This window comes from Panthera tigris, chromosome A2 (assembly GCF_018350195.1).
Source record: "Panthera tigris isolate Pti1 chromosome A2, P.tigris_Pti1_mat1.1, whole genome shotgun sequence".
Lineage (NCBI taxonomy): Eukaryota > Metazoa > Chordata > Mammalia > Carnivora > Felidae > Panthera > Panthera tigris.
In genome coordinates, this window is record NC_056661.1 from 124413578 (window position 1) to 124441402 (window position 27825).

General features: G+C 44.3%; 1 long non-coding RNA gene across 2 annotated transcripts; it reads right to left on the reverse strand.

Annotated features, from left to right (window-relative positions):
- Positions 1-4018: 4018 nt before the first annotated feature.
- On the reverse strand, positions 4019-18946 carry LOC122236451. 2 transcript variants are annotated; one of them, XR_006214518.1, is made up of 6 exons: positions 18872-18946; positions 16302-16589; positions 10476-10525; positions 4687-4929; positions 4450-4500; positions 4019-4129 (listed from the first exon to the last, which is right to left on the reverse strand). It is a non-coding gene; the product is annotated as an uncharacterized LOC122236451 (long non-coding RNA). The 2 variants fall into 2 exon arrangements; XR_006214519.1 differs by lacking the exon at positions 4687-4929.
- Positions 18947-27825: the final 8879 nt, after the last annotated feature.

Here is a 27825-nt window from a genome sequence, read left to right on the forward strand (position 1 = left end):
TGGAGTATGACGTGCCCAGGGTGTCTCAACATGGCTCCTGGCTTTCAAAGCCCCACAAATCTATCTAGACCTGAGCAGGCTCCTGCTTGAGGGATGCCGAGTGACCCTCACACCCACGTGACCTGAGAAATACTGGGAGCCAGGGGCGCCTGGATGGCTCAGTTGGTTAAGCGTCCAACTCTTGATTTTGTCCGCTCAGGTCACGATCTCACGGTTTGTGAGATGGAGCCCCACAACAGGCTCTGCGCTGACAGCACAGCTCGGGGCCTGCTTGGGATTCTCTCTCTCCCTCTCCCTCTGGCCCTCCCTGACTCGTTCTCTCTCTCTCTCTCTCTCTCTCTCTCCCTCTCTCTCTCAAAATAAACGAAAAAAAGAAAGAAAAGAAAAGAAATACTTGGAGCCAATGAATTCCACCCCCAGGCTCAGATTTGGGCCAGGACTCGCTTGCATCTGACTGGCCTCTGCTGACTCCCAGCCAGAAGCCTGAGCCCCTCACCTGCCCCCAGGCCCCCAGGCATGGATCAGGTAAGGAACTGACCGACCTACACATTGTACAGTCAGTCTCCTGTCTCCATTCTCCAGGGTAAGCACCTGGATGCCTTGCACAATTTTTCCTCTCACCCCTAAACTGTTGCCTCTACGCAACCTTACCTCATGCTCCCTGAGACCACCAATCCATCTCTGACACACTCAATTCTTCTCAGTAGTCTCCACCTCTCAGCTCTTTCCAGAGGCCCCCCTCTCCTGTGATAGGTTCATTCCCCTACAAGGCCACTCTGTCTCTCCCCAGAGCTCCTTTCTGCCACCTGGAGAGCTCCTCTGAATTCCAAGTCATCTTTGCCCTTCATCATTGTGTCCCGCACAGGCACTTCCTCAAGACCTGGCCCCAGCCTGCTCAGTCTTCCCCAGTGCTCCGAGGGACCTCCACACCCATCTAACACCCAGCCTCTCAGCTCCCTGACATCCCTGTCTCTGGTGACCTGCACTCACACTCTGTGTCATCCACCCACTCTCATGGACTCACCCTGATCCTTGTCACCACCCCAACTGGCTTTGCCTCTGCATTTTATAATGCAAACAACCCCACTTCCAATGCCTCTAAGTCTCTTGGTTATTCCATCCTGACAGTCAGGGCCCATTATTGCAGCTTTCTGTGCCAAGATCCCCACCTCTCCCCCGCATGGCCTTCCTCTCTCACCAACCTGGCAAAACGTCACTGTCCGACTTCAGATCTGCACCTGTGCTGCTGTGAAACACTGGACAAATCCTACAACATGGAAGGAAGTAACCCCTGGGAACCCTTAGTTTTCCATCAGCAGCTGAACCCTACGTGCTGCCTGAAATCCTTCCATGTTCCCTGATCCCATTCTCCAGAGCAGGGGTAGCAAATGTTCGCTGGTGCTATGGACTGAATATTTGTGTCTTTACAAAATTCATGTGTTGAAATGTAATCCCCAGGGTGGTGGTGTTTGAAGGCGGGGCCTTTGGGGGCGATTAGATCATGAAGATCATTAGGGCCCTCGGGATGGGATTAGTGCCCTTATCAAAGAGACTCAGAGAGTTCCTCCACCTCTTCCTTCTTATAAGGACACAGCAAAAAAAGAAGGGCATCTATGAACCAGGGAAGATTCTCACCAAATCTGTCAATGCCTCGATCTTGGACTTCCCCACTTCTGAACCGTGAGATAGAAATTTCTGTTGTTTACAGCACCCCCCCCCCTCCAGGCTATGGTGCTCTATCATAGCAGCCTGAGTTGACTAAGACAACTAGTTTCTCAAACCTGCTACCCTCATACCAATTCCCATACTCCCAGAAAATGATCTTTCCTCCTACACTACAGAGAAACTGGCCACTATCAGAAGGAGTTGTCTGCCTGTTCTCCCATGTACCCACAAACTCACCCAATATCCTCATTCCTTCCATCCTAAGGAGGATGGGGCTTTCCATACACAGCCAACCTCTCCTATCTTATGACACCATCTTGGTGCCTCCCTCTGCCAACTGCCGCTTGGGCACCTTTCCACTGTTTGGGCTGCCTTCAAATAGCCTTAAGCCTGCCCAATTGACTCCTATTTTAATTAGAACCTTCCTCCAAACCAACAACTCCTCAAGGCAATGGCCCTTTCCCTCTCCTTGCCTCATTCAGACACATTCTGGTAGAGTTCCTTAGACCTACTATTTCTGCTTCTTCATTTCCCACTCAAGCTCACGGAAGTCTGGCATTGCCTCCAACCCTCTGCAGAACTGCTCACCCAGAGATTGCTAATAACCTCCCTGTTGCTAGGTTCACATCTTGTCATCTGACCACACCCTTCCTTTGACTTCTCTGACCCACACACTTGGTTGTTGTGTCCCTTTGGCTGTTCTTTTCCAATCTCCCTTGAAAGCTCCTCTTGTTCACTAAATGTTGATGTCCCCGCGGGTTCAAAAAGGAGCTTCTCCCATTTTGACTCTGTATACATTCCCTGGGCATTCTCACTGCTGTCTCTTTGATGGGTATTTCTGTCTCCAGCCTTGATCTCCTCTCTGAGTCTCAGACCCGTATCCACAACTGAGCATTTGATGACACACTGACATGTCTTTTTGGCACCTTAACCCCCCAAATCCAAACCTGCTTCTCTTCTAGTGTCCTAATCTCAGTAAATCCACCAGGACTCCCTCTATCCCCCTTTCCAGGGAGTCATTCTTATTCCTTCTCTCTTACTTTCTTCATCCTGTCAGTCACAGACACCTACTGATTCTGTCTCATAAATGTCTCCCAAATAAACTCCTTTCTTTCCATCCTTATGGCCATGACTCACCATTATTTTTCCCATGGCCTTCGGCAGCACCTCCTAACCGGTCACTTTGCGTCTTCTTTTTTGCCCATCTGTCTTCCAGATAACTGTTTCCAAAATGAGAATTTGATAATGTTTCTCCTTAAAAAAAAAAAAAAAAAAATCATTCATCCCTCCCGAATTCCTCCACATGATCTACTACGCTGCCGTCATGTGCCGTCATGATCTGTGACATACTGTTCCCTCCCCCTGCTCTTTCTTCTCCAGCCTCGTCTCTGACGTCGCCCCAATACTCTGTGCCCTCAATTCCCCTGGACTTGCATGTGTGGTCTTCTCTTGAACTGCCCCACTTCTGCCTACCCTGCCCCTAACACTTCACTAGGACAGCTGAGTCATCCTTCATATCTCACTTAGAAATCCGTTCCTGTAGGAACTTTCCTCCCCCTTCCCCTGGGCTCTACAGCCAGTAACCGAGACTGTCTTCTGTCATACTACTTACCACACAGTCTATTTGCCTGTTCATTTATCCAACTTCTCCGTCAGACTATAGGGTTCCTGGAAGGAAACTGCGTGGTAGGTCACGTGGCCCAGGAAGCAGACTCTGAGATGAAAATCTGCATACAGGCAGTGTGTTGGGGGAGGGGGGTGCTCTCAAGAACAAAACCTGTAAGAGAGTGAGGAAGGTGCAATTGGGCAAAGAGAAATCGAGCCGCAATATGGTTGCCACAGAGGCTTTGGCCAATCCAACAGGGAGCTCTGAAGCTAGGATGGCCCTTCAAAATCATCCCAAATTGTGGCAAGGGTCACAAGCCTTTGATATCACATCAACTGATTGTTGGTGCTGGCTGCTTGCAAGGAGCAGGGGCAGAGATCTGAGCATGGCATCTCCATGGAAAGTGCACACCCAAGAGCAGTTCCTAAAGAGGGACCCAAAGCCCTCAGCAACCTACATGCCTGGTTGCAGACCTGAAGGAAGGGTCTGGGCGGCACACGCCCAGCACCCAGGCCAACGCTGGGGGGTGTCTCGGGACCTGACAGACCACGAGCACCTATTCAATATTTTGCTTCCATTTTGCATTTTTTTTTAAAACGAATAAGCATTTTTCTCAAATTCCTTTCTTATTAGTATTTAATAATCTGTACATTTGTAAGGGAGACATTCAGGAGAAGTATGCAGATTTTGCCTGTAGAAAAAAAGTGAAAAAAGCAATAGAGATACATTTTCACAAAGTTCATCCTTCATTCTTTTTTTTTTTTTTTGAGTCATATTTTGGAGAAATAGCTCTTGCATGTCCCTAATAATTCTTCTTTAGTAGTTTAAGAAGGATCTTGGAAACAGGTCTTGAAAATACTGCCAAAAAAAAGAAAAAAAGAAAAAAGTAAGGTAGATAACAATAGACCACGTACTATTTATAAAACTTAAAAGGTTACACAGATGTGTGATTCTGAGTACTGAGGGAGATGTCTTTGGTGTCACCTGACCCTTTTCTTGGAGCCTGAAGTTGGGGGAACAAGGTTGGGGAAATCTACAACTGCTCAGCAAATACCATAGGTCTGCCAGGTCTCGTCTCGGGAGCTCTGGCAACATTAACCTTACCCGGAAGCCTTTAAGAAATGCCAGTGTCCAGACCTCACCCAAACCAATGAAGTCAGGAAGGGAATCATCTGTACCTCTTAGAAGCTCCCCAGTGACTGCAAAACGGTAAGGCAGAGACCCACAACCTTAGGAGAAAAGGAAATGATCTTTATTCATATTCCTTGGTTATATGATAGACTTTTAGCATACAGTATATTAATTTATCTTATGTAAGGCCCATACAGTAAAAGGAAAAAACAATGAGGTAGCAAGGAATGTAGGATGTCACTCCTTTCAAATTCAAAAGTGGCTTTTACACATCAGAGACAGACCTTTGTCCATAGCACTCTCTATTTGAGTCTCTCTCTTGTGGCCTCTCCAACACTTCAGTCAGGTCACAGATGCCAACTTAACCCACAGTGCACAAGTGCCCAGCATTGGTTGGAAAACAGTTTGGAGCTTCAGTCTGGAAGGCCAGGGATTTGCCCCCAGACTCCTGTTCCTCCCCCTGGCCCGGATCCAGCTTTGCCACAGCTTGGAAAACCTGAGCAGGAATCTCCTCTTTCCCACGCTCCCTGGAATAGGCAGAAACAGAAAGAGCTGAAAAGGGATGGCTGTAGGGAAGGAGAAATGAATCAAGGTGCAATTATGAGGAGACCCTGAAGAGAGTCGTGAAATATCTCGGAGAACAGCAGCTTGTGCCAAATCTCGTTTTTTCTGGAGCTACCCAAGCCCAAGACATATTTCTGGTGTTAGCCAAGGAAGAGGGCAATGGAATTTTAAGTATCTTGAAAACAAAAGAAATCCAGGTGGAGGCACCCTATATATTTATGTGTGGGCATTATTCAACACAGTAATGATGTATTTGTTCTTTATGCCCAAAACAACTGGTAAAACATCAAGGAAAACCCTCAGAAAATACCCACAGAAATAAATAGTAACAGCTACTATAAAACCAGCCTTTACCAGGTCCTGGGCACTGTTCTGTGTCTTTAATACACACTATTTAATACTCACAGCAACCAACAAGGTGCATATTCCCTCCAACTTACTAGAGGGAAAATACAGAGAGGCTGTGACTGGCTCAAGGTCAGACAGATAGTTAGGAGTAATGGGGCCACTCTGCCTGATCCTGAACTCTGTACTATCTTGTGGGTGGAGCGTTCATGAAAGACAGACACCATGAGTTGTGAGCTAAAAATGGCTTCCTTGCAAATAAAGTCTACGCATACCCATCCAACAATTATGGGCTTTCATGAGAAAGTATGTTCAGGGTGACTGAGTGTGACACATCACAGGGATTAACTTGAGTTCTCTTTAATTTATATATTGAAAAGCAAGTCCTCTGCAGACCTTGGGACTCTATTTTTAGTAAGCAATGATTTGCCCTACTGCTGACAACCCATTGCAACACCCAGGGGGTTGCAACACCACCATTTTGGAAAGCAGCAGCCTGGTGAATAGACCTAAATGGAAAGATATTTATGTGACTGAGTTGGAAAAGGTAGCTGGAAGATGCATAAAACTAGACATCGGCAGTTTGTGTCAGACTTCCCAGCTTAGTGCCTTTCTGGAAAAGTGGGCAAGAAAAGCAGCTGGCAGAAAGAGCAAATATCACAGTGTTGGAGTTGAGCTGCAGAGATAAGCTTCAGGGCATCCTGCTGCCTGCCAAGACTACAGGACAGAAGTCCCAGAAGCCACAGCACTTATTGCATAAGATTAAATCACTGCTGGCCGAGAATTCTCCCCCTTGAAACAGCAAATGACAGGCTCAGGGGGGAAGAAAGAGCCACTTCTCCCAGGACATCTGCATGCTTGGACATTTGGGTCCCTTGACGCTTCAGGTCAGCCAGGTGACTTTGGTCAAGTCAATTAATATTACTGCAGAAGGAAAAAATATATGCTCCCCTAAGTCCCTTTTTGCTCAAAAACCTGTGGTGCTTTGATTAAGATGAGACTGGTGTATAATGTTTATTCCCGTCGAGAAGAGCTAGCTCGAATGCTAGATTTTCACTCAATGTTTTCTTCCCGCCTTCAATCTTTTCCCAGTAATCCACCTCCAGATCATTTTCTTTTTCATTTCAAATGAATAGATTTTGTAAAGCCCTAGTGGATCACTAGCCCACAGACTCTAAAGCATCCATTGCTTGTATTCAATCCATATTAGCATTATTTAGACTCTAAGCCTAAAAAGTATCTATCTATCCAAATACTACGTCCTCAAGACTCCCCTTGATCACCATGCACTTTTTCTTTATGCCATTTATGGTAATTTATGGTAATTATGCCAATTACAAACAGGAAGAATCCCACCTAAAAATGCATTTCATTAAAAAGAAGAAATTATATTGGAGAAGTTTCTTTTCACACATTAGCACACGCCTTTGGGTACATTTCAAACGATCCAGGTAGATGTAAAAGAGACAGTCCCATTTCATGTGCTAATTATCACAAGGTTCTCAAAGGCTGTCCCCATGACCCAAGGTTTTGTTATTTACTAAATGTGATGGTAAAAACTGTCATTCATAAATCCAGCCTGCACTGAGTACTTACTATGGGATGGGCAGCATGTTTGATACAGACATGAAACTAGTGAATAAAACAGAGTCCTGCCCTTACGTCTGAAGATGTGTAAGTAAATAAGTGGCGGTAGCTACCCTCCGGAGTGTCCCTCCATTTCCAAGTGCATCCCTTAGTCCCTGCCCACCAGTCCTCCCCTCCCCCACCAACACCTGGGAGCTTTCAGCTGTACTGTGGACTGGTCCCTTCACCCCAGATGAACGGACGCTGACCCACACCGGGCCGAGCGTATCATCTCTCCTGAGAATTTCGTCTAATTTAGTTTGGACAAGTCTGCTGAATGAAGGACTCAAAATAGAACATGACGGAGCAGCCACCTTCTGCTTGTCATGTCAGCTGAGAAGTAGAAAAAAATCAATCTGTGGAAAGAGTGGAATGCAACAGACAGCATGAGAACAGGGGTGGGAGGGAGAGAGAGGGAACGAGAGAGAGAGAAAGACAGGGAGAGACACAGAGAGAGAGAGAGAGCCAGAGAGAGTGAAAGTGGATGAGTGAAGGGATCCTGAAGAACCCTGCTTCCTCCCAGTAGCTGCTTGCTGCCCCTGCCTGAGGGCCGGCCATATTCTAACATTACAACACTGAACAGCGCTTAAGGCACCCAGTTCCTTTTTCTGTTAAGCCTGCTCATATTTTTTTTTTTAAACGTTTTATTTATTTTTGAGACAGAGAGAGACACAGCATGAATGGGGGAGGGGCAGAGAGAGAGGGAGACACAGAATCGGAAACAGGCTCCAGGCTCTGAGCCATCAGCCCAGAGCCTGACGCGGGGCTCGAACTCACGGACCGCGAGATCGTGACCTGGCTGAAGTCGGACGCTTAACCGACTGCGCCACCCAGGCGCCCCTAAGCCTGCTCATATTTTTAAAAAATGCTTATAACCAAGAGTTCTAATAAGTGAGTGAATTGTTATTCATATGACAATTGAAATGGGTGAAGGTGAGGTAGGAAAACTGAACAGACTCCATTTTAGAACGGCCACGTTGCTGCTGTTTTTCTGCCAGGCCCCGTTTACTCACGTTCTGTATTTTGCTTCTGAATAAGCCAAAGAAGCTATGTTCCCACTTCAAAGGGGAAGCAGGGAAGTTAATCATTCTCTGACTTTGGTCCCGGGCCCCAAACACCTGATAACATCTCAGAAGAGCTGGATCCCAAACATGTTCCAGGACATGCTCTTCAAATAAACCTGGGCTGCTGCTGGCCTCAGTGCCCCTAAGCAGTAACACCTATTGTTCACCTGACATCTGCCTTTGATTGGACCCTACCCTGGATTCCTGGAGGAACACATACCTGAGACCCCTTTTCAGTATAAAACTCTAACCCCAAGCAAAAGTGAGACTCAAATGCCCTTTCCTTTCTAGTCCCCCAGACACTCTGTCTGCTGTTCTCTGTCTTGTCACTCATGCTATTCAATAAACTCTGCTTTCACTTTTTCCAGCTTGCGTTGGATTTTTATCCTACCGGAAGCCAAAGACCCTCTTGGCTGGTCCTGTGGGACACCCCCTGGGTCCTTGAACCCAGCCTGCCTGCATCAAAGGAAAAGTTTTTACTTATCTTACTGCTATAGGTAGAGTAAAAATAATAAGTGTATTTCATGATAAATAGGCAATGACAATTCATTTTTAAAAATTTTTTTCATGTTTATTTATTTTTGACAGAGAGAGAGAGAGAAAGCAAGCGTAAGTTGGAGAGGGGCAGAGAGAGAGGGAGACACAGAATCCAAAGCAGCTGTGCTGACAGCTCAGAGCCCGATGCAGGGCTCAAACTCACAAACCAGGAGATCATGACCTGAACCAAAGTTGGACGCTCAGCCGACTGAGCCACCCAAGCACTCCTAAATTCTCTGCATTATAAACATTCACACTCAGCAGCAGCTTTTGCAAGACACTGATCTTGGCAATGGGGTTAACAAGATGCATAGCAATGGTGGGCAACCTTATTTTGATCAAGGGCAAATTCAGGAGAAAGCACAAATGCTTACAGGCTATATTTCTCTTTCATTCAAAATGGCTTTGTGGTTGATCCTATGGGAGAAATTATTTCAGCTTAGATGATCTATTTATTGAGGAGAAGAATGTCAGTGAGAAAACTATGCTTGCTTTTTAGCCTTTGAAATATTATAATATAGTCCAATTTGAAAATTAGTAATACCACACAGCTTTTTCTAATTGTTCATCTCTTGCATTTGGACAGTGCCCTCACTTTTGCCACAAGTTCATCTGCATTAGCCCCGTTTATTCTCCCGTTCCCCCACCCAAAGATCTATCCCAAGAAATACTATTATTTCATTTAACATATGGAGAAACTGAGGCTCTGCGGAGGTTTCAAAGCACCTCTGTAAATTCTTTGACATTCTTCCCATCAAGAAGAGGGGTTTATAGTCCCCTCCCCTGGAAACATGAGCAGGACTTTCAAATGCCTTCAGGAAAACAATGTGGCCAACAGGTCACTGTGTGACCTGAGGCTGGGTCACAAAAGGCAACTGACTTCCACTTGCCTCTCTCCTAGGACTCATCCCTTTGTGTAAGAAGTCCACCTTCCCTGAAGCCACCATGCTGGAGGGTCCACATGGAGGGAACACACTCTGACAGGGAGGGGTGTCCAAGAAGCCCCAGACATTTAGGTCTCCCCAGGTCAGACAGCAGACACGTGAATGGAAAGGCCTTCGAGAGAGCTATAGCCCAGCCACTGTGTAATGATAATTGCAGAAGGACCCAAAACTACCTAGTGGGGCCCTATCAACACCCAAACAATGAAAGATAATAAATGCTTATTTTCATTTCCTGCTACTAAGTTTGGAGTGGTTTGTTGTACAGCAGGCTCCAAGAGAAGTAACTTCCCAGAATCACTCAGAAACCTCCCAGTGGAGCTGGGGCTAGAATCCATGCATTCCATTCAGTGCGGTATTAAGCAGACAGCAGTGGGCCCTGGGGGACCAGAGAAGAACCAGGTACCGCCCAAGCCCTCCCCAGTCTAGGCCTCCTCCTTCCACCTCACCCTTGCAAAAGCTCTTCCCTGCAGGAGGTGAGCCCCACCACTGCTGGTTTCTAGAAGGAAATGGCTCCAGGGCACTATGGCTATTCCTCTACACCATGCTGTGTGCAGGTGGCTTCTGGCACTTAGAGGTGCCAAGCCGGCTGCCAAGCTTGGCTTTCCCTCCCATCCTTCTCGGAGGAGTTGGCTGGCTGTGTTTGCGTTTGAAGGCAGGCAGTGTTGCAAAGGTAGGTGGGTGCCATACAACCTGCCTGCAGAGAGTTGCTTGGCTCAGATGAATTACACCCAGTCCCTGGTCTCACATTTGGCTGATCTACAGGAAAAATATGTGTGTTCTGGGCCCCAGCTGATCTTTTAATCTAGCTTCTCTGTTCTAAAATAAACATTCTCTGTTAAAATTGTAAATTTTCATCTGCTTCTTCCAAAGAGATTGGTTAAAAAAAAGCATAAAATATACAAAAATCATTTTCACTTGTAATGAACTCAGGGCTGCTGGGTGGCCGGCCCTCACCTAGTGTCCTGGGACTGTCCTGCAGGGGGCGCCACTTACATCAAAGAAAATTCCACGAGAATGGAGCTGCAGTGCTGTGGTACTGTGCGCTAGGAAAAAAAAAAAAAGAAAGAAAAGAAAGTCATCTTTTTCATTTTGGGAGCATGTATATTTTCATTTAACATTTATATGTTTCATGAATTAAATCAACAAATATTTATCGAGTACTGACTTTATTAAATCTTTTTTTTTTTTTTTAATGAGAACCAGCTTGGTTTTTTGCCTGCTGTAAAATCAAAGCCCAGTTAAAAGATTCATTTCCAAATTTTTATTTCTGCATAGTTTCCTTTAATCAAGGTATTTCTGCATAGTAAGGAAGAAGGAGGAGGAGGGGAAGAAGGAGGGAGACTTTCAGGGTTGTGATGAGGAGTAAATAATAGGTTTAGAACATTTAAGCATAGTTCTTGCCCAAGACGGTGGCTCAACGGATGGTAATTACTGATCATTACTACTCTTGCCTTATCTTTCCAAGGTTTCTCCACCAGGCAGGGAAAAATGAGGTCAAATTACCAGGACAATTTGAGTTTCACTCACTGGTTGTCTGGCCACCTCGTGCAGGACCTTCACACCTCCTCCACCTATAAGCTCCCGCTGGTAGTTCTAGGACTCTCCAGAAGGTGTGTCACTGGTGTGCAAGAACCAGCCTGCTGCTGTGCCCTGCAGGCCTGCAGATGCCCTGCCCGTCACCAGAGTGCCCTGTCTTCGGGGCTGTCACAGCTTGGGAAGCCACTCCTGATGGAGGCACAGCCTCTCTGCCTGCCACCCACGCTGATGACGAGAGAGCAAAGCTGTGCTGTGGCCTGTGACAATCGGCTGCGGGGACCGAAGGACCAGCTCTGTGTGACTGGCTGTTGGAAGAATGCCAAGCAGGGAATGCCCTATGTTAGAATTTAAAGACAAAACTACTATTCAAAAAAAAGTAGTGTCTTTCCTCTCAGTAGGAAAGGTGCATCCCAGAGCCTGGGCTGGGACAGGGGTCTGGGACCCTGAGCTCAGAACCCCCACTTCCTTCAGCAAGGAAGGCCCTGTTATCAGGCTCAGCTTGTTGCCCCCCGGCCCCTTCTCTTGGGAGGTCTTCTCTCCTGGGGGTCTGTCAGCTCTCTACAAAGAGTCAGCCCCATAGGGACCCCTGCCCGTGTCCTCTTCTGGGAGGCCCTTCCCCCTGCAAACAGGCTATTCAGGGCTGCCCGCCAGTCCATGGTCTCTTAGGCTCAGGGCCCCCCACTTCAAGGCTGTTCTGTGGAGCACCACTCCAGCATCTCATCCTCCTCAAGGGACTGGCCACAGTGGCTGCCACAGGTTTTGCCGGGTTCTGCTGGGACTTGGTGCTTTCTGTCCCAAACTGACAGTTCTGACAAACGGCCTCAGGTAGCATGGCCTCCGAGGCAGGTGAGAAGAAACCGGTGTGCAGTGAACACCCGCTATCTGCCGGGCATTGTGTCAGCCACCTTCTCTCCTAGCTGCACTAGGATCCCCCCTTTGAGAGAAAGGGGTGACAGAAGCTTACTTTGTCCTGGCCTCCAACCCAGCTCCGGCCAAATCAGAAGGCCATGCTTCTCAGAGACTCTCGGTCTCCACGTCTCCTGAGGGAATCTTTGCTGGTAAACAGTCACACCTCATGGTGTCATGAGAGATATTAGAACTCCCTCAAGAGCTCGGCTGAACAGGACAGAGAGTTTAGCTACAACACAGTTCTGGCCACCACGCTTCTCCTGCATGGCCTCTGAGCTGGCCCCAGACCCTGGCTCTACCCATTCATTATTCTGACACTGTTTTTAGGTCTCAGTAACTATCCGTAGCCCCTCCTTGAGTGTGTTTCTTCAACCTGAGGTCGGGGGTCCTGATAACCTCCTCCAGTGAACCTCCAGTTTCTCCCAGGGTCCCGGGTGCCCCAGGGACAAGGGGCTCCTGGTGTTCCTCCTCCTAATGACATCCACTCTTTCATTCCTGATACTGCTAGCTGTTGGTCCTTCTCTCCCTCTCTCTCTCCCTTCTCTGGTTTCTCTTTCACTGATTTTTGCTCTTATCTTTATTATTTCCTCCATTCTACTTATTTTGGGTTTAGTTGATTCCTTTCTAGTTTCTTAATGTGGAAGCTCAGGTTACTGATTTGAGACTTTCTTTTTAATACGGACATTTCATGCTATTTTTTTTCCCTCTAAGTGCTTCCTATCCTTGTCATGGCTGCATTTTCATTGTTATTCTTTTAAAATATTTTATTTACCAGGGCGCCTGGATGGTGCAGTAAGTTAAGTGTCTGACTTCAGCTCAGGTCATGATCTCACGGTTTGTGAGTTCGAGCCCCGCGTCGAGCTCTGTGCTGACAGCTCAGAGCCTGCTTCAGATTCTGTGTGTGTCTCTCTCTCTTTCTGCCCCTGCCCCGCTTGTGCTCTGTCTCTCTCTGTCTCTCAAAAATAAATAAGTGTTAAAAAAAATAAAAAATAAAATAAAATAAAATTTATTTACCTTGAAACTTCTTTCCACTAAATAACCAGCCTTGTTTAATTTCCAAATGTTTGGATATATACTAGATATCTTTCTGTTTTTATTTTTTCTCTAGTTCTGTTATGATCATACATGTTATTGTGAACATACTTCGTATGCTTTCAATTATCTAAAAAATTCTAAGGTTTATTTAAAGGCCCAGAACGTGGCCTATATAAGCACTTTCAAAGAATATGCATTTTGCCATTTTGGAGTGGATTGGCATCTGTTGATAGGTTTTCCCTTAAGAACTGGTCACATTTTCCTGATTCTTTGCTAACTAACTTGAGATTATATTCTAAACAATTTGATATGATGTTGTGAGACTCTGGATCCCGTCAAAATCCTCTGGCGATTATTGGATTTTTTTTTCTCCAGTTATGAATCTAGAGAATGTTGATTTTGTTTGCTTGCTTTAGCAGTTAATCAGCCTAGTCAGACACAACACAGGTCACCAGTCGTGTGGGACTGTGATTTCAACATCAGGTCAGATGTCAAAGTGGTGGCCATGTTGCTTTTGGGTCTGTTTCATGCACATGCAGCCTCGTCGCTAGCTCAGACATTGTGTTAGTTTTGTACACAGGATTGGAGCTTTCTCTTCTCTAGTTCTGACCTCTCCAAGATTTCCCTCATGCCCTCAGGCTCCCAGGAACACTTGTTCCTGGTTCTTCTGGCCGTAAAAATGAGTTCCTCTTAGAATTTATTCAAACCACGCTGTCACGCAATTCCATATGACTGGTGCCGTATTCTGGGCAAAATGGTGAGGAAAAAAAGAGGGAAAACAACAGTGGGGACTTCTACTATACTCTGGAGCACTGGGAGCCCTTCTGCGAGATTCCTCTGACAAGAGAAACTAGTTTTACTTCAGTGCTTTAAGGCTCAGGCCCATAGCACTGCAAAGAAGTTCCAGACTGGGGCCACTCTTGTGTTAGAGGTAGGAGGGAAAAAAGGAAAAAAGTTGATGTGCGCCATACTTTCCAGCTCCCAGGGGTCTGCTTTTCCTGCTATGGTCAAGAAAGGAGTTTTTTTCTCAGGGTTCTAACGTCTGCCTGTGTGACATTCCATAACGGGGGCCACTATCCCGTCAAAGTCGTGTGATGAAAGAGGAAAAACGACCCCAGATACCACATTACTGGTACTACTTAAATTTTTGTTTCTCCTCTCCAACCTACCTTCCCCTGTTTACTTTTCAGATTCCTTAAGGAGTTGGGGTATGTTGCATTGGTTTTTAGCTACAGTTTGTGTGAGAGAGAGGCTGTTGTGGGCTCACTTCATCCTGGCCAGTCTCAGTCATATCCAACATCCAACAGTTGGTGAATTCTATATACGACTTGCATCTTCCTGTCCTTCCCTCTTTGGGAAGGCTTTTAGAACTGCCAGGTATGTGGGGATTCCAGGGACTTTGAGGGAATCTGATTTGCTTCGTCAGGGGAGTAGTGCCTCTTGGTCCACATGTGACTCATTTGCATATTGGTAGCTTCCACCTTTCAGGAATCACAATAATCCAGTGTCACAATTTTATGTTCCCATTCTGGAGACATACCCTACTGCTACTACAGTCATTACCTGTGATACTTAGTATTTGTTTGTTTGTATGTCTATTTCCTCCTCGAGGTTCCTTGAGGGCAGAGAATTTATACCTGCCTTCTGAGCTCCTTCCAGTCTCTGGCACATAGCGGGAATGTGGTTTTAAAAATATTTTGAATTGTCTGACGTTGCCTTGAAATTGACTTCCAGATTCTTGGCATGAGTGACGCCAATGAGTGGTATTTTTCTGGTCACGTTAAACACGTCTGCTAATAATAATACATCACACATCTCTGAGAATGATCCTGTAATTACAGTCTCTTATCCCTAAAAAGGTCAACACTTCACAAACATGAGCATCCTGGAGCTGGTGGGAGAGGTCCCTCTGAATCTTCTCTACTTCAGAGACAGGTAAACTAAAGCACGGGAAAGTCAGATGTCTTTTTTTTTTTTTTAAGTTTATTTATTTATTTTGAGAGCGAGCACGAGAGTGTGAGCATGAGTGGGAGAGGGGCAGAGAGAGGGAGAGAGAGAGCATCTCAAGCAGTCTTCACACCGTCAGTGCAGAGCCTGATGCAGGACTCGATCTCACAAACCTTGAGATCGTGACCTGAGCCGAGATCAAGAGTCAGACCCTTAACCAACTAAGCCACCCAGGCGCTCCCACATGTCCTTCTATTCAGCCTACAATTATTATTCACTGTGAAGAAATCGAAAGGGAGAATCTGAGTCAACCCAGGCTCATAATGGCAGTTCTGATTTCAGTTCCCCTCAGCTGCATAGCAGACAGCTCAATATCACTCATTTTTTTTTACTTTTGCATTAAGACATCATGTAAGAATACGTTTTCTCACTTCCTCTGTGTCTCTGACTGCATCAATAACCAAATGCATGGCACGCCATGCTTCACCGATACCACTGTGCTCCTGCCCTGCCCTGTCGGTTTCCATTCTATGGTGGAACAAAAGCCTTAAACATATTTTTTTTTAGTTAAAAAAAAAAAAAGCGTTTACATTCTCCTGGCGTATGAGTGCAGTCAAGGCAATTTCACGTTATTTTCCAAGGCTTTTACTTACTTGGGGGAACTTTGCATCCGAGAGGTATCAGCAAGATGTCACATCAGCCATTCACCTACATGTTCTAAATTGAGCACCTGCCCTGTCTGGCTGAATGCTACATTTATCACATCTCTGGGAACAGCTCCACACCCTCAGGAACTACACTGAATCACACACACACCTCGCGCTGTCACCAAATTGCTTCAGATGGGAACTTGATTTCCTCCGGAGAATTTTAAATTCCAGCGAAAGGGCGCCAGTAAACAGAAAATGCTTCAAAGGCCTGTGCCACAGACTTCTGCTTCACGCGAATTCGGCCCAGGAGCAGATCTAGCAGGGATTCTCAGTAGTCTGGAGAGCAGAAAGCTGAACCGCCTCCAGAGGAAGTAGGATCCTCTCCTTCGCCAGTGAGCCCACTGCAGGGCAGAGAGCTGCGGGACTCAGCGAAGGTCTCCGCGGCTCCCTACTAATTAGCTTCCCATGGGTGGGAATGGAAAGAACCGGGTCCTGCTGTGGGCGGGAGCTCCTGGGTTCTCAGAGGACCCCTTTGCCTCCTTTCCTTTCCCTCCCGCTGTGAGCCCAGTGGAGACTGGCTCCCCACCCCCAAGTTCAGCCCAGCCCTGCACTCCCACAGCCTCCAGCAACCCGGAGAAGGTCTGGGATGAGAAGAGCTGGGTAATTTGCTTGGTCAGTCATTTTTGAGATGGTTCTTGAGATGAGCTTTGCAACCCGAGTCCTTTAACAGCAGGGTATTTACCGTATTTTTCACTCGCAGGAGTGCCCATGCCTTTATTCTCAGCCAGCTCTTCCTTGTTCCTCATTGCCTTCACCGCCTGGTGGTCAGTGTCCTGGATTTTGGCCTCCGGGATTTGTTCTAATCACGTGTGGCAAGACACGCAGACATGGCAATGACTTTCATGAAGAAAGGTCACCGGTGTCCGAGAAGAGGGGGCACGCGTGCCACACCGCATGGGGAAATGCCAAGGCCAATGAGGAGGCAGAGGAAAGTGGTGGGAAATGGGGGTACATGGCTTTCTTGTGGTTTCTGTGGGAATAAATGGGCAAGCAAATGGAAATAAGTTTAGAATTGCTTAATTTGAATAATTCTAGCAAGTTCTGGGGCATAGGGGGTGTCCCTAGTTGCCTGGTACCTGGCCCTGGTGACTAGGGCAGGTGGAGGATGGCCTGGAATGAGAGAGCACATCAAACAGGCAGTTGGGGGTGTGGGCTATGGATTGGTGAGTTTGTATATGAAAGGTGTGCTTGTGGTTGTTTGCTGTCTCTGGGAATTAGCTAACCCCAAGAGAGGCCTTCCTCCTGGGTCAGCAAGGGCCCAGATGTCAAAGCATCAAAATAGAGAAAACGAAAATCATTGCTGATAGGTCTTTACTGCTACTCCGTCCATCACCAGCCATGTAAGAAGTATTCACAAAGCACTCGACTGGGTTAAACTGGACTGAATGCAGGGTCAAAATGTGTTATAAAGAAGGGTGCCTGCGTGGCTCAGTCAGTTAAGCTTCCAACTCTTGATTTCAGTTCAGGTCATGATCCCGTGGTTCCTGAGTTTGAGTCCCACATCAGGCTCTGTGCTGACAGCACAGAGCCTGTTTAAGATTCTCTCTCTCTCTCTTTCCCTCTCGGGGCCCCTTCCCTGCTTGCCTTTCTCTCTTTCTCACAAATAAGATAAACACTCAAAACGTGTTATTAAGAAATCACCAATTTCAGCTTCTGGAGCTACCTTGAAAAAACATTGAAACTTTTCAAATGAGGGATATGCTGCTAGACAGTCTATTTGCTACCCAGTTTCGCTTTTGTCTTTCAACAATAAATATCTTCATTATTTCATTTATCTCCTACAATGTCTCGCGGAGATAGACCTTTCCAGAACTCCAGGGCTCGCATATTTCCCACCCGAATCCAAAAGCTTCAGTCATTTTGACATTTTTGTGGGCTTTTAACTGCATCTCTTTTCTCCTCCTCCTGAAGGAAAAGTGTCAGTGCCAATGAGTCATACACAGATCATGGGCTTTTTAGAGCCGAAAGGCCCTTAGAAATCATCTAAATTGGAGTGAGTTGCCTGAAAGAGAGGTGTTCTGCTCTTCAGGAGAGAAGTAGCAACAAACAGGAAAGATAGACATGTGTCCTGAAAGAATGGACTACATCAGCACGATACTGTAATACATTCAGTTGCTTTTTCCTTTTCATTTCCAGACCCCCATTGATTTCCCTTATCTGCCCAGTTCTGGTTCTCCATGGGAACCATGCATGTGGGGTCTGTTTGTATAGATAAATTCATTCTGGAAACGTGTGCCAAGTACTTATGAGAAGCCAGGCATTGACCTGGTCTTGGGCATGCAAAGAAACTGCTTTCTTACTAAGGCACGTTTTGTACCCCTGAGGAAAATGAAAGAAAGTGGAAAATAAAGGCACTAAAATGTTGTCGATTCTGCAATGGGAGTCATTATCAGTAGAGTGGAGACCTAAAACAGGAAGTAGTTTCATCCTTGCCTATTTTCCTGATCTGGGGAACAAAATAGGTGTCTTTGTAGAAAGCCCTTGTATACTCTACTCTCATTAGATGATAGTCTAATGTCTGACGTATCCATAGACTCAGTTGAGAAACTTGTTATAACACCAAAATTCTTGCCTTTACTGTGGTGCCTATGTTAATTTGCCTGCAGGAGGGAGTGATGCTGACAAAAAGTCTCTTCACGGAGGGCCTCTTTCTACCTCCTGCTTCTGTATGGCCCTGCTTCTGGCATACTGTGGACAGGCTGAGTATGAGTGTGGGCTTCTGTATGTGTGTCAGGAGATTTAAAAGTATGGAAGTATTACACATGGAATATGTTATTTCATAGGCGTGTATGCGAATCCGTAATTATAAACCACCTTGGATGAGAAAGTGGCATCAGCTAAACTATTCTGAAATTGAAGCTTAAGTTCGTTTTTCTCAGGTCGTAGTAGTAGAAAAATAACGCCCACAGAAAAATCACCTGTTATGGCAAGTAAAAGGCATGGTCAGTACAGGGAACAGAGTGTAGAAAATCTGGGTCCAGTTAGACTGACTCTCCAACCTATGTATGTGGATGATCTGAGAGACTGGTCTCATAACCCAAGTTTCCTACTGGAAATGTCCATGGCTCTACCCAGTTGTGTGAATAAGACGTTCTGGAAAACGGTTCCAACATGGCGCAGCCCGGAGAATTACTGTGTCGGCCGCCACTTCCTTCTATTTCCCTCTACATCTTCTCTCTTCACCATCCCTCCCCTTCTCACCCTGTTTCAGGCATCAGGAATAGGAGGTAGGAAAAAGAGCAACATACTCACTTATTAAAGAATCAAGCCATGAACCTCTGCCTCTGGTTACCTTTTTGGTTTCTGACTCTCTCAAGACAAATTCATCTGCCGAGAAAACAGAAATTTGCAGAAGCATTTAACAAAGTCCTTCCAAGAGTAAACACAAACAGCCACCTTCCCTCATCCTCCACTCAACGAGGCTGTGACATTAGGTAAAATTTGTGCACAGCACATCAACTCCCATGATGGTATCTAGATTTGTTTCCAATTGAGAAGCTGTTATCCATCTTTTTCAATTTGCTTTGCCTTTGCTGGTGAGAAATTTGTCAGAAGCAAACTCTGGAGGCCTGGTGTTGTTGTGTTTCTTATTTTATGCCTGGAGGTAAAGACCACCTGAGTAAATTCAAAGTTATTTGAAAACTTAAAATGCCACTATACTATTGCAACCTGCTATTTTGCCGGTGAAGCTATAGTCATTTATTTAGACGGTGTTCATCTTCTGTGTCTGGCATAATGGATTTTTTTTCAAAAAAAAAAATTCTTTTTTCAATGTTTTATTTATTTTTGAGACAGAGACGGAGTGTGAGTGGGGGAGGAGCAGAGAGAGAGGGAGACACAGAATCCGAAGCAGGCTCCAGGCTCCAAGCTGTCAGCACAGAGTCCGACGTGGGGCTCGAACCCACGAACCGTGAGATCATGACCTGAGCTGAAGTCGGATGCTTACCGATTGAGCCACCCAGGCACCCCTGGCATAATGGCTTCTTAAAATTAAAGATATAAGTTAGCCCTCATCAGAGAAACAACACAATAGTAAAGCTTCCCAAATTGGCATAGTGAAGTGTTGAAAGTAGACTCGGGAGAGGACAGACGGTCCCTAAAGAATAAGCAAAGTATTGAGTGGTGAATAGAAACCCCACCCAGTCAGCGGATGCCCTGTGCTGATCCGATTTTAGCAGGAACAATGACAAAAAGAACAGCAAGCGACCTGCTGGGCGCTTACTCTATTTTATATGCTTTATGGTATTACCTCATTTTTTACTTCCAAAGACCATTTTGAGGGATACAGTTTAATATCTCCATATTGCATATGAGAAAACGTGTGAACATTTAAATGAATTGCCCAGCTAGTAAGTGAGAGTGCAGGGATTCCAACCCAGTCTTAATCTACATACTACTATTTTGTATTTGTTCCTCAGAACACCCAGATCCAGTGCTGGATACCTAGAAAATAAATTAAGAATATGTTGATCCATTTTTGGATAATTTACCCATGTAGTAGAGACAGAAAACAGGAAAAAAAAAATGACCCAAAGGGATTACCAAGCACCCTATCGTTATTTTTTTCCCTATATCCTAACCGTGTTCTGTGTTATTCCTTCATGCAATATTTACTGAGTATCTAGGTACTGAGTACCTAGTATCTAGGTATCTGAGTATTATGTGCCAGGTACTGTGCAGGAACACAGAAATAAGTAAGACACAAATCCTGTATTTAAGTAGTGCATAGCTCAGTAAGGGACTCCTGAAGGCAAACAATTTTTTAGGTTTATTTATTATTTGAGAATGAGAGAGATAGAGACAGCATGTGTATGAGTAGGGGAGGGGCAGAGAGGGAGAGAGAATCCCAAGCAGGCTCCTCACTGTCAGTGCAGAGCCAAGGTCAGAGCCACATCATGAGATCATGACCTGAGCCCAATTCAAGAGTCAGATGCTTAAGAGTCTCAGCCACCCAGGTGCCCACAAACTGACAATTTTTAAACAAACGACATGGCAAGTGGAGTGCCGTGAGCAAACCACAGAGGAGCTGGGCAGGACCAGTTTCCAAGAGGAGGGGACTTCTGGGCAGAGACTAGAAGGATCAGCCTCAAGAGGAAGTAGGAGGGCAGGTGAGACCTTGATAGATTGAAGGGAGGATGGGAGGCCGGATGGGACAAAGAGAGGCTGGAGATTTCCAGCGGTTCATTATCACTGGAGTGAAACGTGATGTTGGCTGTGTCAGTGATCTTGGACAGGGAGGCAGGGCCGAAGCGAAGAGAAGCTCCTGAGACACGAAGGGAGGGAGCTAAATGGAGGACACGGTGCAGATAGAGTGGGTAAAACAAAGAAGAGTCTATTCTGTTCCAAAAAAAAAAGTGTAGTTCGTGTCTTCGAGTTCTGTTTGTCCCTGGATGTCTCCCACTTTCTATTAAATGCAAACCAGCGGCTTTACAATTTTTATAGGTTATTTCATGACAAATGTTATAATATGTCACTGCCAGCAGATGGCACTAAGTATATACAAAATGAACATTTTGCGCACTCCTTTTTTAGTGGCTCTTCCTATTAAAAAAATTAATCCAGTTTTCATAATACAGTAAACCATTTTGGTAAGTGTGGGGAGTAAACAAGTCTGTATTTCAGATTAGTTTTGCTTTTCACAATATTGGAAAGAGTCTAACAAAGCCCAAGTCTTCATTTAAAATAGCTGAACTTGGCTAGTTTTATGATCAAATTTCAGCATTTAATGCTTCATATAATTGTACAGTGTGAATGTACTATTAACGGCTTAAATGCCTGGCCTCTTCTGTTCTCAAAGGACTTTTCTCCATTTGGGGAACTCTGAAATTTGACAAGGGTCCAGAACTGTGAGAAAAGACGGTCATCTCAAGGCATACAGTCCCCTCTCTTGACAGTAGCTGCTGTGGGATACCTTCCTAGGGATTCCCTTGGGGACTCCGGTAAGGTTCTAAAAGGAGAGGAATTTCCTTGGTGGCATCATCTCTGAGTAGTCCAGAAAATTCATGGGAAACTAGCATGGGTGGGTGAAGGAGTGAAAGTAGGTTTTCCGCAGTCAGGTTTTCTCTATTCGTAAGCCCCCACATACACAGAGAATGGCAGAAATCACTCAGACAACCCGACAGACGGACACAAAAGTCCGAACTTGCTTTGCTTATGATCGGGGCCAGCAATCTACCCAGGTTAGCTCAGGTTCTCCAACAAATAGAAGCCGAGATGGAGAAAGGAGGGCACGGGGCTTGACGGAAGGGGTCATGGCTGTGGGAGGAGGTAGGACTGGGTGCGGCAGCCCGAGGGCTGTGAGGACCATCTGATACCCAGGAGAGGAGGGGTATCAGGGACTGCCAGGGAGACCTGCCCGGGTCTTGGCTTACTCAGTGAGGAGCTTCAGAGAAAAGGTTGCCGTTCCGAAGAGTCCAGCACTGGGTAGAAACAGCCAGGCCCTAGTTCCCACCATGCTGTCATTAGCTTTGGACAGCCCAGAAGAGTGTGGCCACTGCTTGATGGCCATGCCAGAAGCTGCAGCTGCAGGTGCTATAACCCGAGGCCATCAGTTAACTGTCCTCCTGCAGTTGAATAGTACCTTCTTCTTTGGAGGAATATCCTAAGGGTGGTGTGCCTTTGTGACAGCCACACGGTCCCAGCTAAAAAGGGGACCTTGTTAAGATCCCCTTTGTATTCCTTAGATCTCCCTGATGAAGCCTCGGGAACAGGTTTTTGTTTGTTTTTTCCGATGGCTGAGGTGCTAATTTTGTATAGACTTTAGTTCCTGTGTCCTTGGGCCTGGTTCAATTCAGTATATTCCACGAAGGGGCTTTGCAGCTTCATTTGAATAAGCTCAGTATCTATAGATGAGTTAGCTGTAGCTCTTCCATGGAATTTTTCCCCTTCTATGAAAATTTTCAAATAAAGGCCATTGTCTATATGGGTTCAAAGGATACAAATGAATTTTAATCTCAGCCAAGCATAATAATCCAGTTTCTGCAAAAGCTCCTCTAACATAATTCAAAGTCAAATAAAAATGATCTTGCTATTTGCTCTTTTGGATTATTACTACCTTTCAGAGCTTCCTTTTGTTAACATCCAATTCAGAGTTGACTCCATGTCTTTAGAAGTATTAAAATGGATCGCATGTGGACTACTTTATAATGCACTTCCACATGGAATACCTTGTTTGATCCTCTCAATTCTGGAAGGAAAGCCTTATGAACAACTTACAAAGAAATGGAGGCCCAGAGTTATCGGATTGGAGAGTAAGGGCGCGTGTGTGGTCTTCCCGCTCCAGAGGCGTATCTTCCTTTAAACCCCACTGCTTGCATGACCTGCTTGCCTGTCTCTCCAGTTTCTAGTAAGTACTTCAACAAGCACATGCTGCCGTTGAGCCACAACACAATTCCTGGACTAAGCCATCTGCCTCAATGGTTCTGGGCTCTTGTGCATGCTGTTCCCCCTACCCGGAAAGTGCCTCCCCGCTTCCCCTGTCCATTTAGCTGGTTACTTCCTACCTTCCCTTTAGGATACAGATCGAGGAGCACCTGTACTAGAAAAGTCTTATGTGAAGTGACATGGTCTGCTCAGGCGTCCCTTCTATCGTGCGACCAGGGCATTGGTCACAGAGTGGTTATCACACACAAGCTTCTAAGCTCTTTGAAGATAGTTCCTTTAAAGGGGATGTGGACAGACTTGCACACTGTATCCACACAGCAGACTGTAGTTTTTCAATAGAAAAACAGGAAGGAATCTGAGAACTGTAGGGCATTCAAAGAGTATTAAGTATCAAATGTTAATACTTGATTAGGCCAGGGTGCCTGGGTGTCTCCATCGGTTAAGCATCTGATTCTTGATTTCGGCTCAGGTCAATGATCTCATGGTTTGTGACTTCGAACCCCATATCAGGCTCTGCATTAACAGTGCAGAGCCTGCTTGGGATTCTTTCTCTCTTTGCCCCTCCCCTACTTGCTCTCTCTCTCAAAAATAAATGAATAAACTTAAAAAAAAAATGCTTGATTAGACCTCATTTCAAAGAAAAGCAATGTCTTCTGTTCGATATTACTGAAACCCAGGCTAGAAATTTTGCTCTCTTGGGGAAAAAACAAAACAAAACAAAACAAAACAAAAAACAACCTCTTAATGGATGTATTAATGTTAAGTAGGTACATTGTGTATTTTTTTCTAATTTTGGTAGTTAACCGCCAGAAAAGATGAAGAAGCAATTTACCACAATTCAAGAGAAACAGGGAGCCTAATTTGAAGTCCTAAGCAATGTACTACTTAAAGTTGAGTAATAAAAATCTTGGCCTTAAAAATAAAAACAAATTTAATTTGTAATTTTCTTGTGTATTATAGAACACGGGTGTTTAATAGACACAGGCCATCACATATACTGTGTTGGGTAGCAAAAACAGAGTTCTTGTCATGTGGAGGCTATTTTAAGGCCACGAAGAAGTCACATTATTGCTCATTATTATGAATTGTAATACAATTTCTATGAATGATGTCTTTCCTCAAAGTCCAATGAACCATGATGTGGTAATTTTTAAGAAGTTATACTTTTTCAATACTATTCAGGGTTTTCCAACTTTCCCTTAATGCACATAAATTACTTTCATAGGAAACATTTTAAAAAGAATCAAATTTCTATAAAAAATTCTACCAAGTTTGTGGTGTTCAATAAAGGCACTGTCACATCACCTGCTATTTGAAGAAAGAAATCGCACGAACGGAAGCTCAAGAAAATCTACAGTCTGAAGTTTTGTTTGGCTGGCTAGACTATGGTCATCAGAACAACTCGTGATGCTTGCTTAGGCACCCTGGGGCCACTGAAAGACAATCTAAGGTTTAAGAACCACTGATATGCTAGCACAGCCCCCCCACCCCTTTTTTTTAACTTAAAAAAAAGTGAAGTGGCCTATATACTTATACACACACCCATCTTTGATAAAAGTTTTTTATTTTTAACATTATATTTAAAATTGAGTCCTGCTGATACACGAATGGATCATTTTCACTTCTGTACAATATTCCATTGTATGGGATTCTTCATTATCTGGTCCACTGGTGGCCCTTTGGGTTGTTTTCAGCCTTTATTCTCCTGAGGTACAAATAATGCCTCCATAAATATTCTTGTAATTGTTTTCCCTGGCGTATTGGTACAAACATTTCTTCAGGGTGATTGTTGGTTGCAGGGACTACACCCTCTCAAATTTACTAGGTAACAAAACATTATTTTCCAAGAGAGCTGTACCAATTTATCCTCCCTACTACAATTTTGTGAGCAACAATTTTGTCGCTCCTTGTTTTCACCGATTATTATTAGACTTGTGCATTTTGTCGTGTGTGTTTTAACGTTTATTCATTTTTGAGAGGCAGAGAGTGCAAGCGGGGGTGGGGCAGAGAGAGAGGGAGACCCAGAATCTGAAGCAGGCTCCAGGCTCTGAGCTGTCAGCACAGAGCCCGACGCAAGGCTCGAACCCAAGAGCTGTGAGATCATGACCTGAGCCGAAGTCGGAGGCTTAATTGACTGAGTCACCCAGGCGCCCCTGTCATGCGGTTTTAATTTGTATTTTCCTATATTCTTCTAAAAGTTTTAATGTTCTGCCTTTTTGATTTAAGTTCTTGATCCATATAAATTTTATTTTTATGCATGAAGTTATATACTTACCTGTTCTTTTCAAATTTTCCTTTTGTCTCTCATGGTTAAGAAGAATTTTCAAAAGGATTTTTCTTCTCCCTTATCTCTTACCCCACCTCTTTTGAGGAGACTCAATGGATTTATCAAAGAATATGAATGGAGCTCCAGAGAATATACTTTTTAACGATTAAAAATATAGGGAGTTTTTACTGGACGTAAAACTCCACTAGTTCCCACGAGGCCAAAAACTGTTGGAAATTTACTAATTTCTGTATCCTACAAAAAGCAACCCAGTTTAGATTAATAATAATGGTTTAAGAAATTTCAGTCATAGGGACACCTGGGTGGCTCAGTCAGTTGAGCGTCCGACTTATGCTCAGGTCATGATCTGACAGTTCGTGAGTTCGAGCTCTGCGTCAGGCTCTGTGCTGACAGCCCAGAGCCTGGAGCCTGCTTCAGATTCTGTGTCTCCCTCTTTCTCTATGCCCCTCTCCCATTCACGCTCTGAATAATAAAACATTCTTTACTATAAATAAATAAACATTTAAAAATAAACATTAATTTTTTTTAAATGTAAAAGAAATTTCAGACATAAACATAACTTAAAAAGTTTATAGTATCGAACCATGAAATGATGATCACTGCATCTTTATTTAAACAGCTGAGGCACTGAGATTTTAAAACTTGATATTTAATGTTAAATATGACATACTGAATATGGTACAAATGATAAACTATTTTAGACAGTTGACGCATGGTCTCCAGCCTACACAGTAGTAAGAATATACTAACTCATATGGCATCTTCATCAACATTACTAAACAGTGAAAAACTAAAAACTCACTAAAAACCAGTACCGTACAATCTCAGTGCTGAGCTGGACACATATAAATGTGGATGAATATAAAGGGGCGATACACAAAGGGAAATGCAACCATTTAACAAACGTGAATAGGTACCCAACCTCAGAAACCAGGGAATTAGTGTGAATTAAAATAATAATGAATAAGATTTCAGGTGTCACAAATTTGCACACTGACTTCTGGTGGTGTATATAATCCTTTTGCAAAGGTAATTTGAGGCAAACTGCATTGTAGACTTTAAGAGTATCCACATTTCTTGGCTGAAACTTAACTTTATGGAATCTATCCTACGGAAATAATTTGAAAATTGAAAAATCTTAAGGTACTAGGATATTCACTGTAGTGCTGTTCTACATATATACATACATGAAGTAGCAAGAATGGAAATAGCTTGACAATGCTTAAGAGACATATTTATATACACGGTCTCTACACACACACACACACACACACACACACACATACATACATACGGGGTATTATATAGTACTATGAAAACAGTCTCTGTAAAATACTTCCCTATGTATTGCATAAAGAAGAAAACATAAAAGTGTTTAAATTATGTTAAAAGAAGAAAACAAGCAAAATATGCATCCCTGATAGTAAAGTTGGAAGAAAACAATGACACAATTGAGTTTGTTGAGTATTTCCTCCCTTCTTTCAAGTGTCTTTATTCAAAATTAAAATTCTGAGTTTGCATGGCTTGTATAATAGACACCTATCAAATGAAATATAATTTTTATTATTAAAATTAACATGAAAAGTACTCCATGCTTTTTGATGCGGCATCTGTTAGCGGCAAAAGAGTAGAAGACACAGCAGTCACTGACGCTGTAATCAGAAGATGGAGACATGGAAGACGGGGAGGATTGCTGTAGCTTGTGTCCAATCACTTCTAGCCGTAGTTTCAAATGCGTGTGCATAAATATGATCATCGGAAACTAAGGGAAACACTTCATTGCATTGGGGAAAATCTACCCATGACTCAACCCACAGTGTTCATGCACAGTCTTCACATTTCAAAGATATAAACGATTCAATATATGCAGGCGAGAGGCCAATAGCATTATTTGTACAAAAGTAAGGCGTAGCCCAGTATTCCTCTTTACTGACAGAAAATAAAGGTATAACTCTTTGAAATGTTGAGATGAAATAACCAACCATGTAACTTGATATTGCTAAGCTGGTTATTTGGTGAACGGGGAGAAGTAGCAATGGAACATTTTTGAGTGCACATCTGTAAGTGCCAAACACTTTACTACATTATCTTACATTATCTCATAATGATGCTACCGAGTGGGTAGTTTGGGCTCTCATTTACAGAACTGATTTACAGAGTCCGACTTACAGGTGAAGAAACTGAAGTTCATAGTCATTAGACATGGCCAAGCTTAATTAGCACAGTGCCTGGCATATAGTAAGGGCTCAATAAATACCTTTTGAATGGACGGTAGGTGATATACCCAGTAAAAACAAATGCCAGGATTTAAAATTAGACCTATCTGGTTACAAAGCCCACACTATTTCCTTCACAATACCCCGACTTCTGTGTGAGATGATGCAGAATTGTTTTTAAATGGCTAAGAAAGATCATTGCCAATGTAAACATGGTTAATAAATTTAGGAACCTATGATTTGTACCTTCATACCAGATTTATTTCAAGGTCAAAATGTATGCTTAGTAAAGGATGAGAAAAGATAGAAAACACACAGAG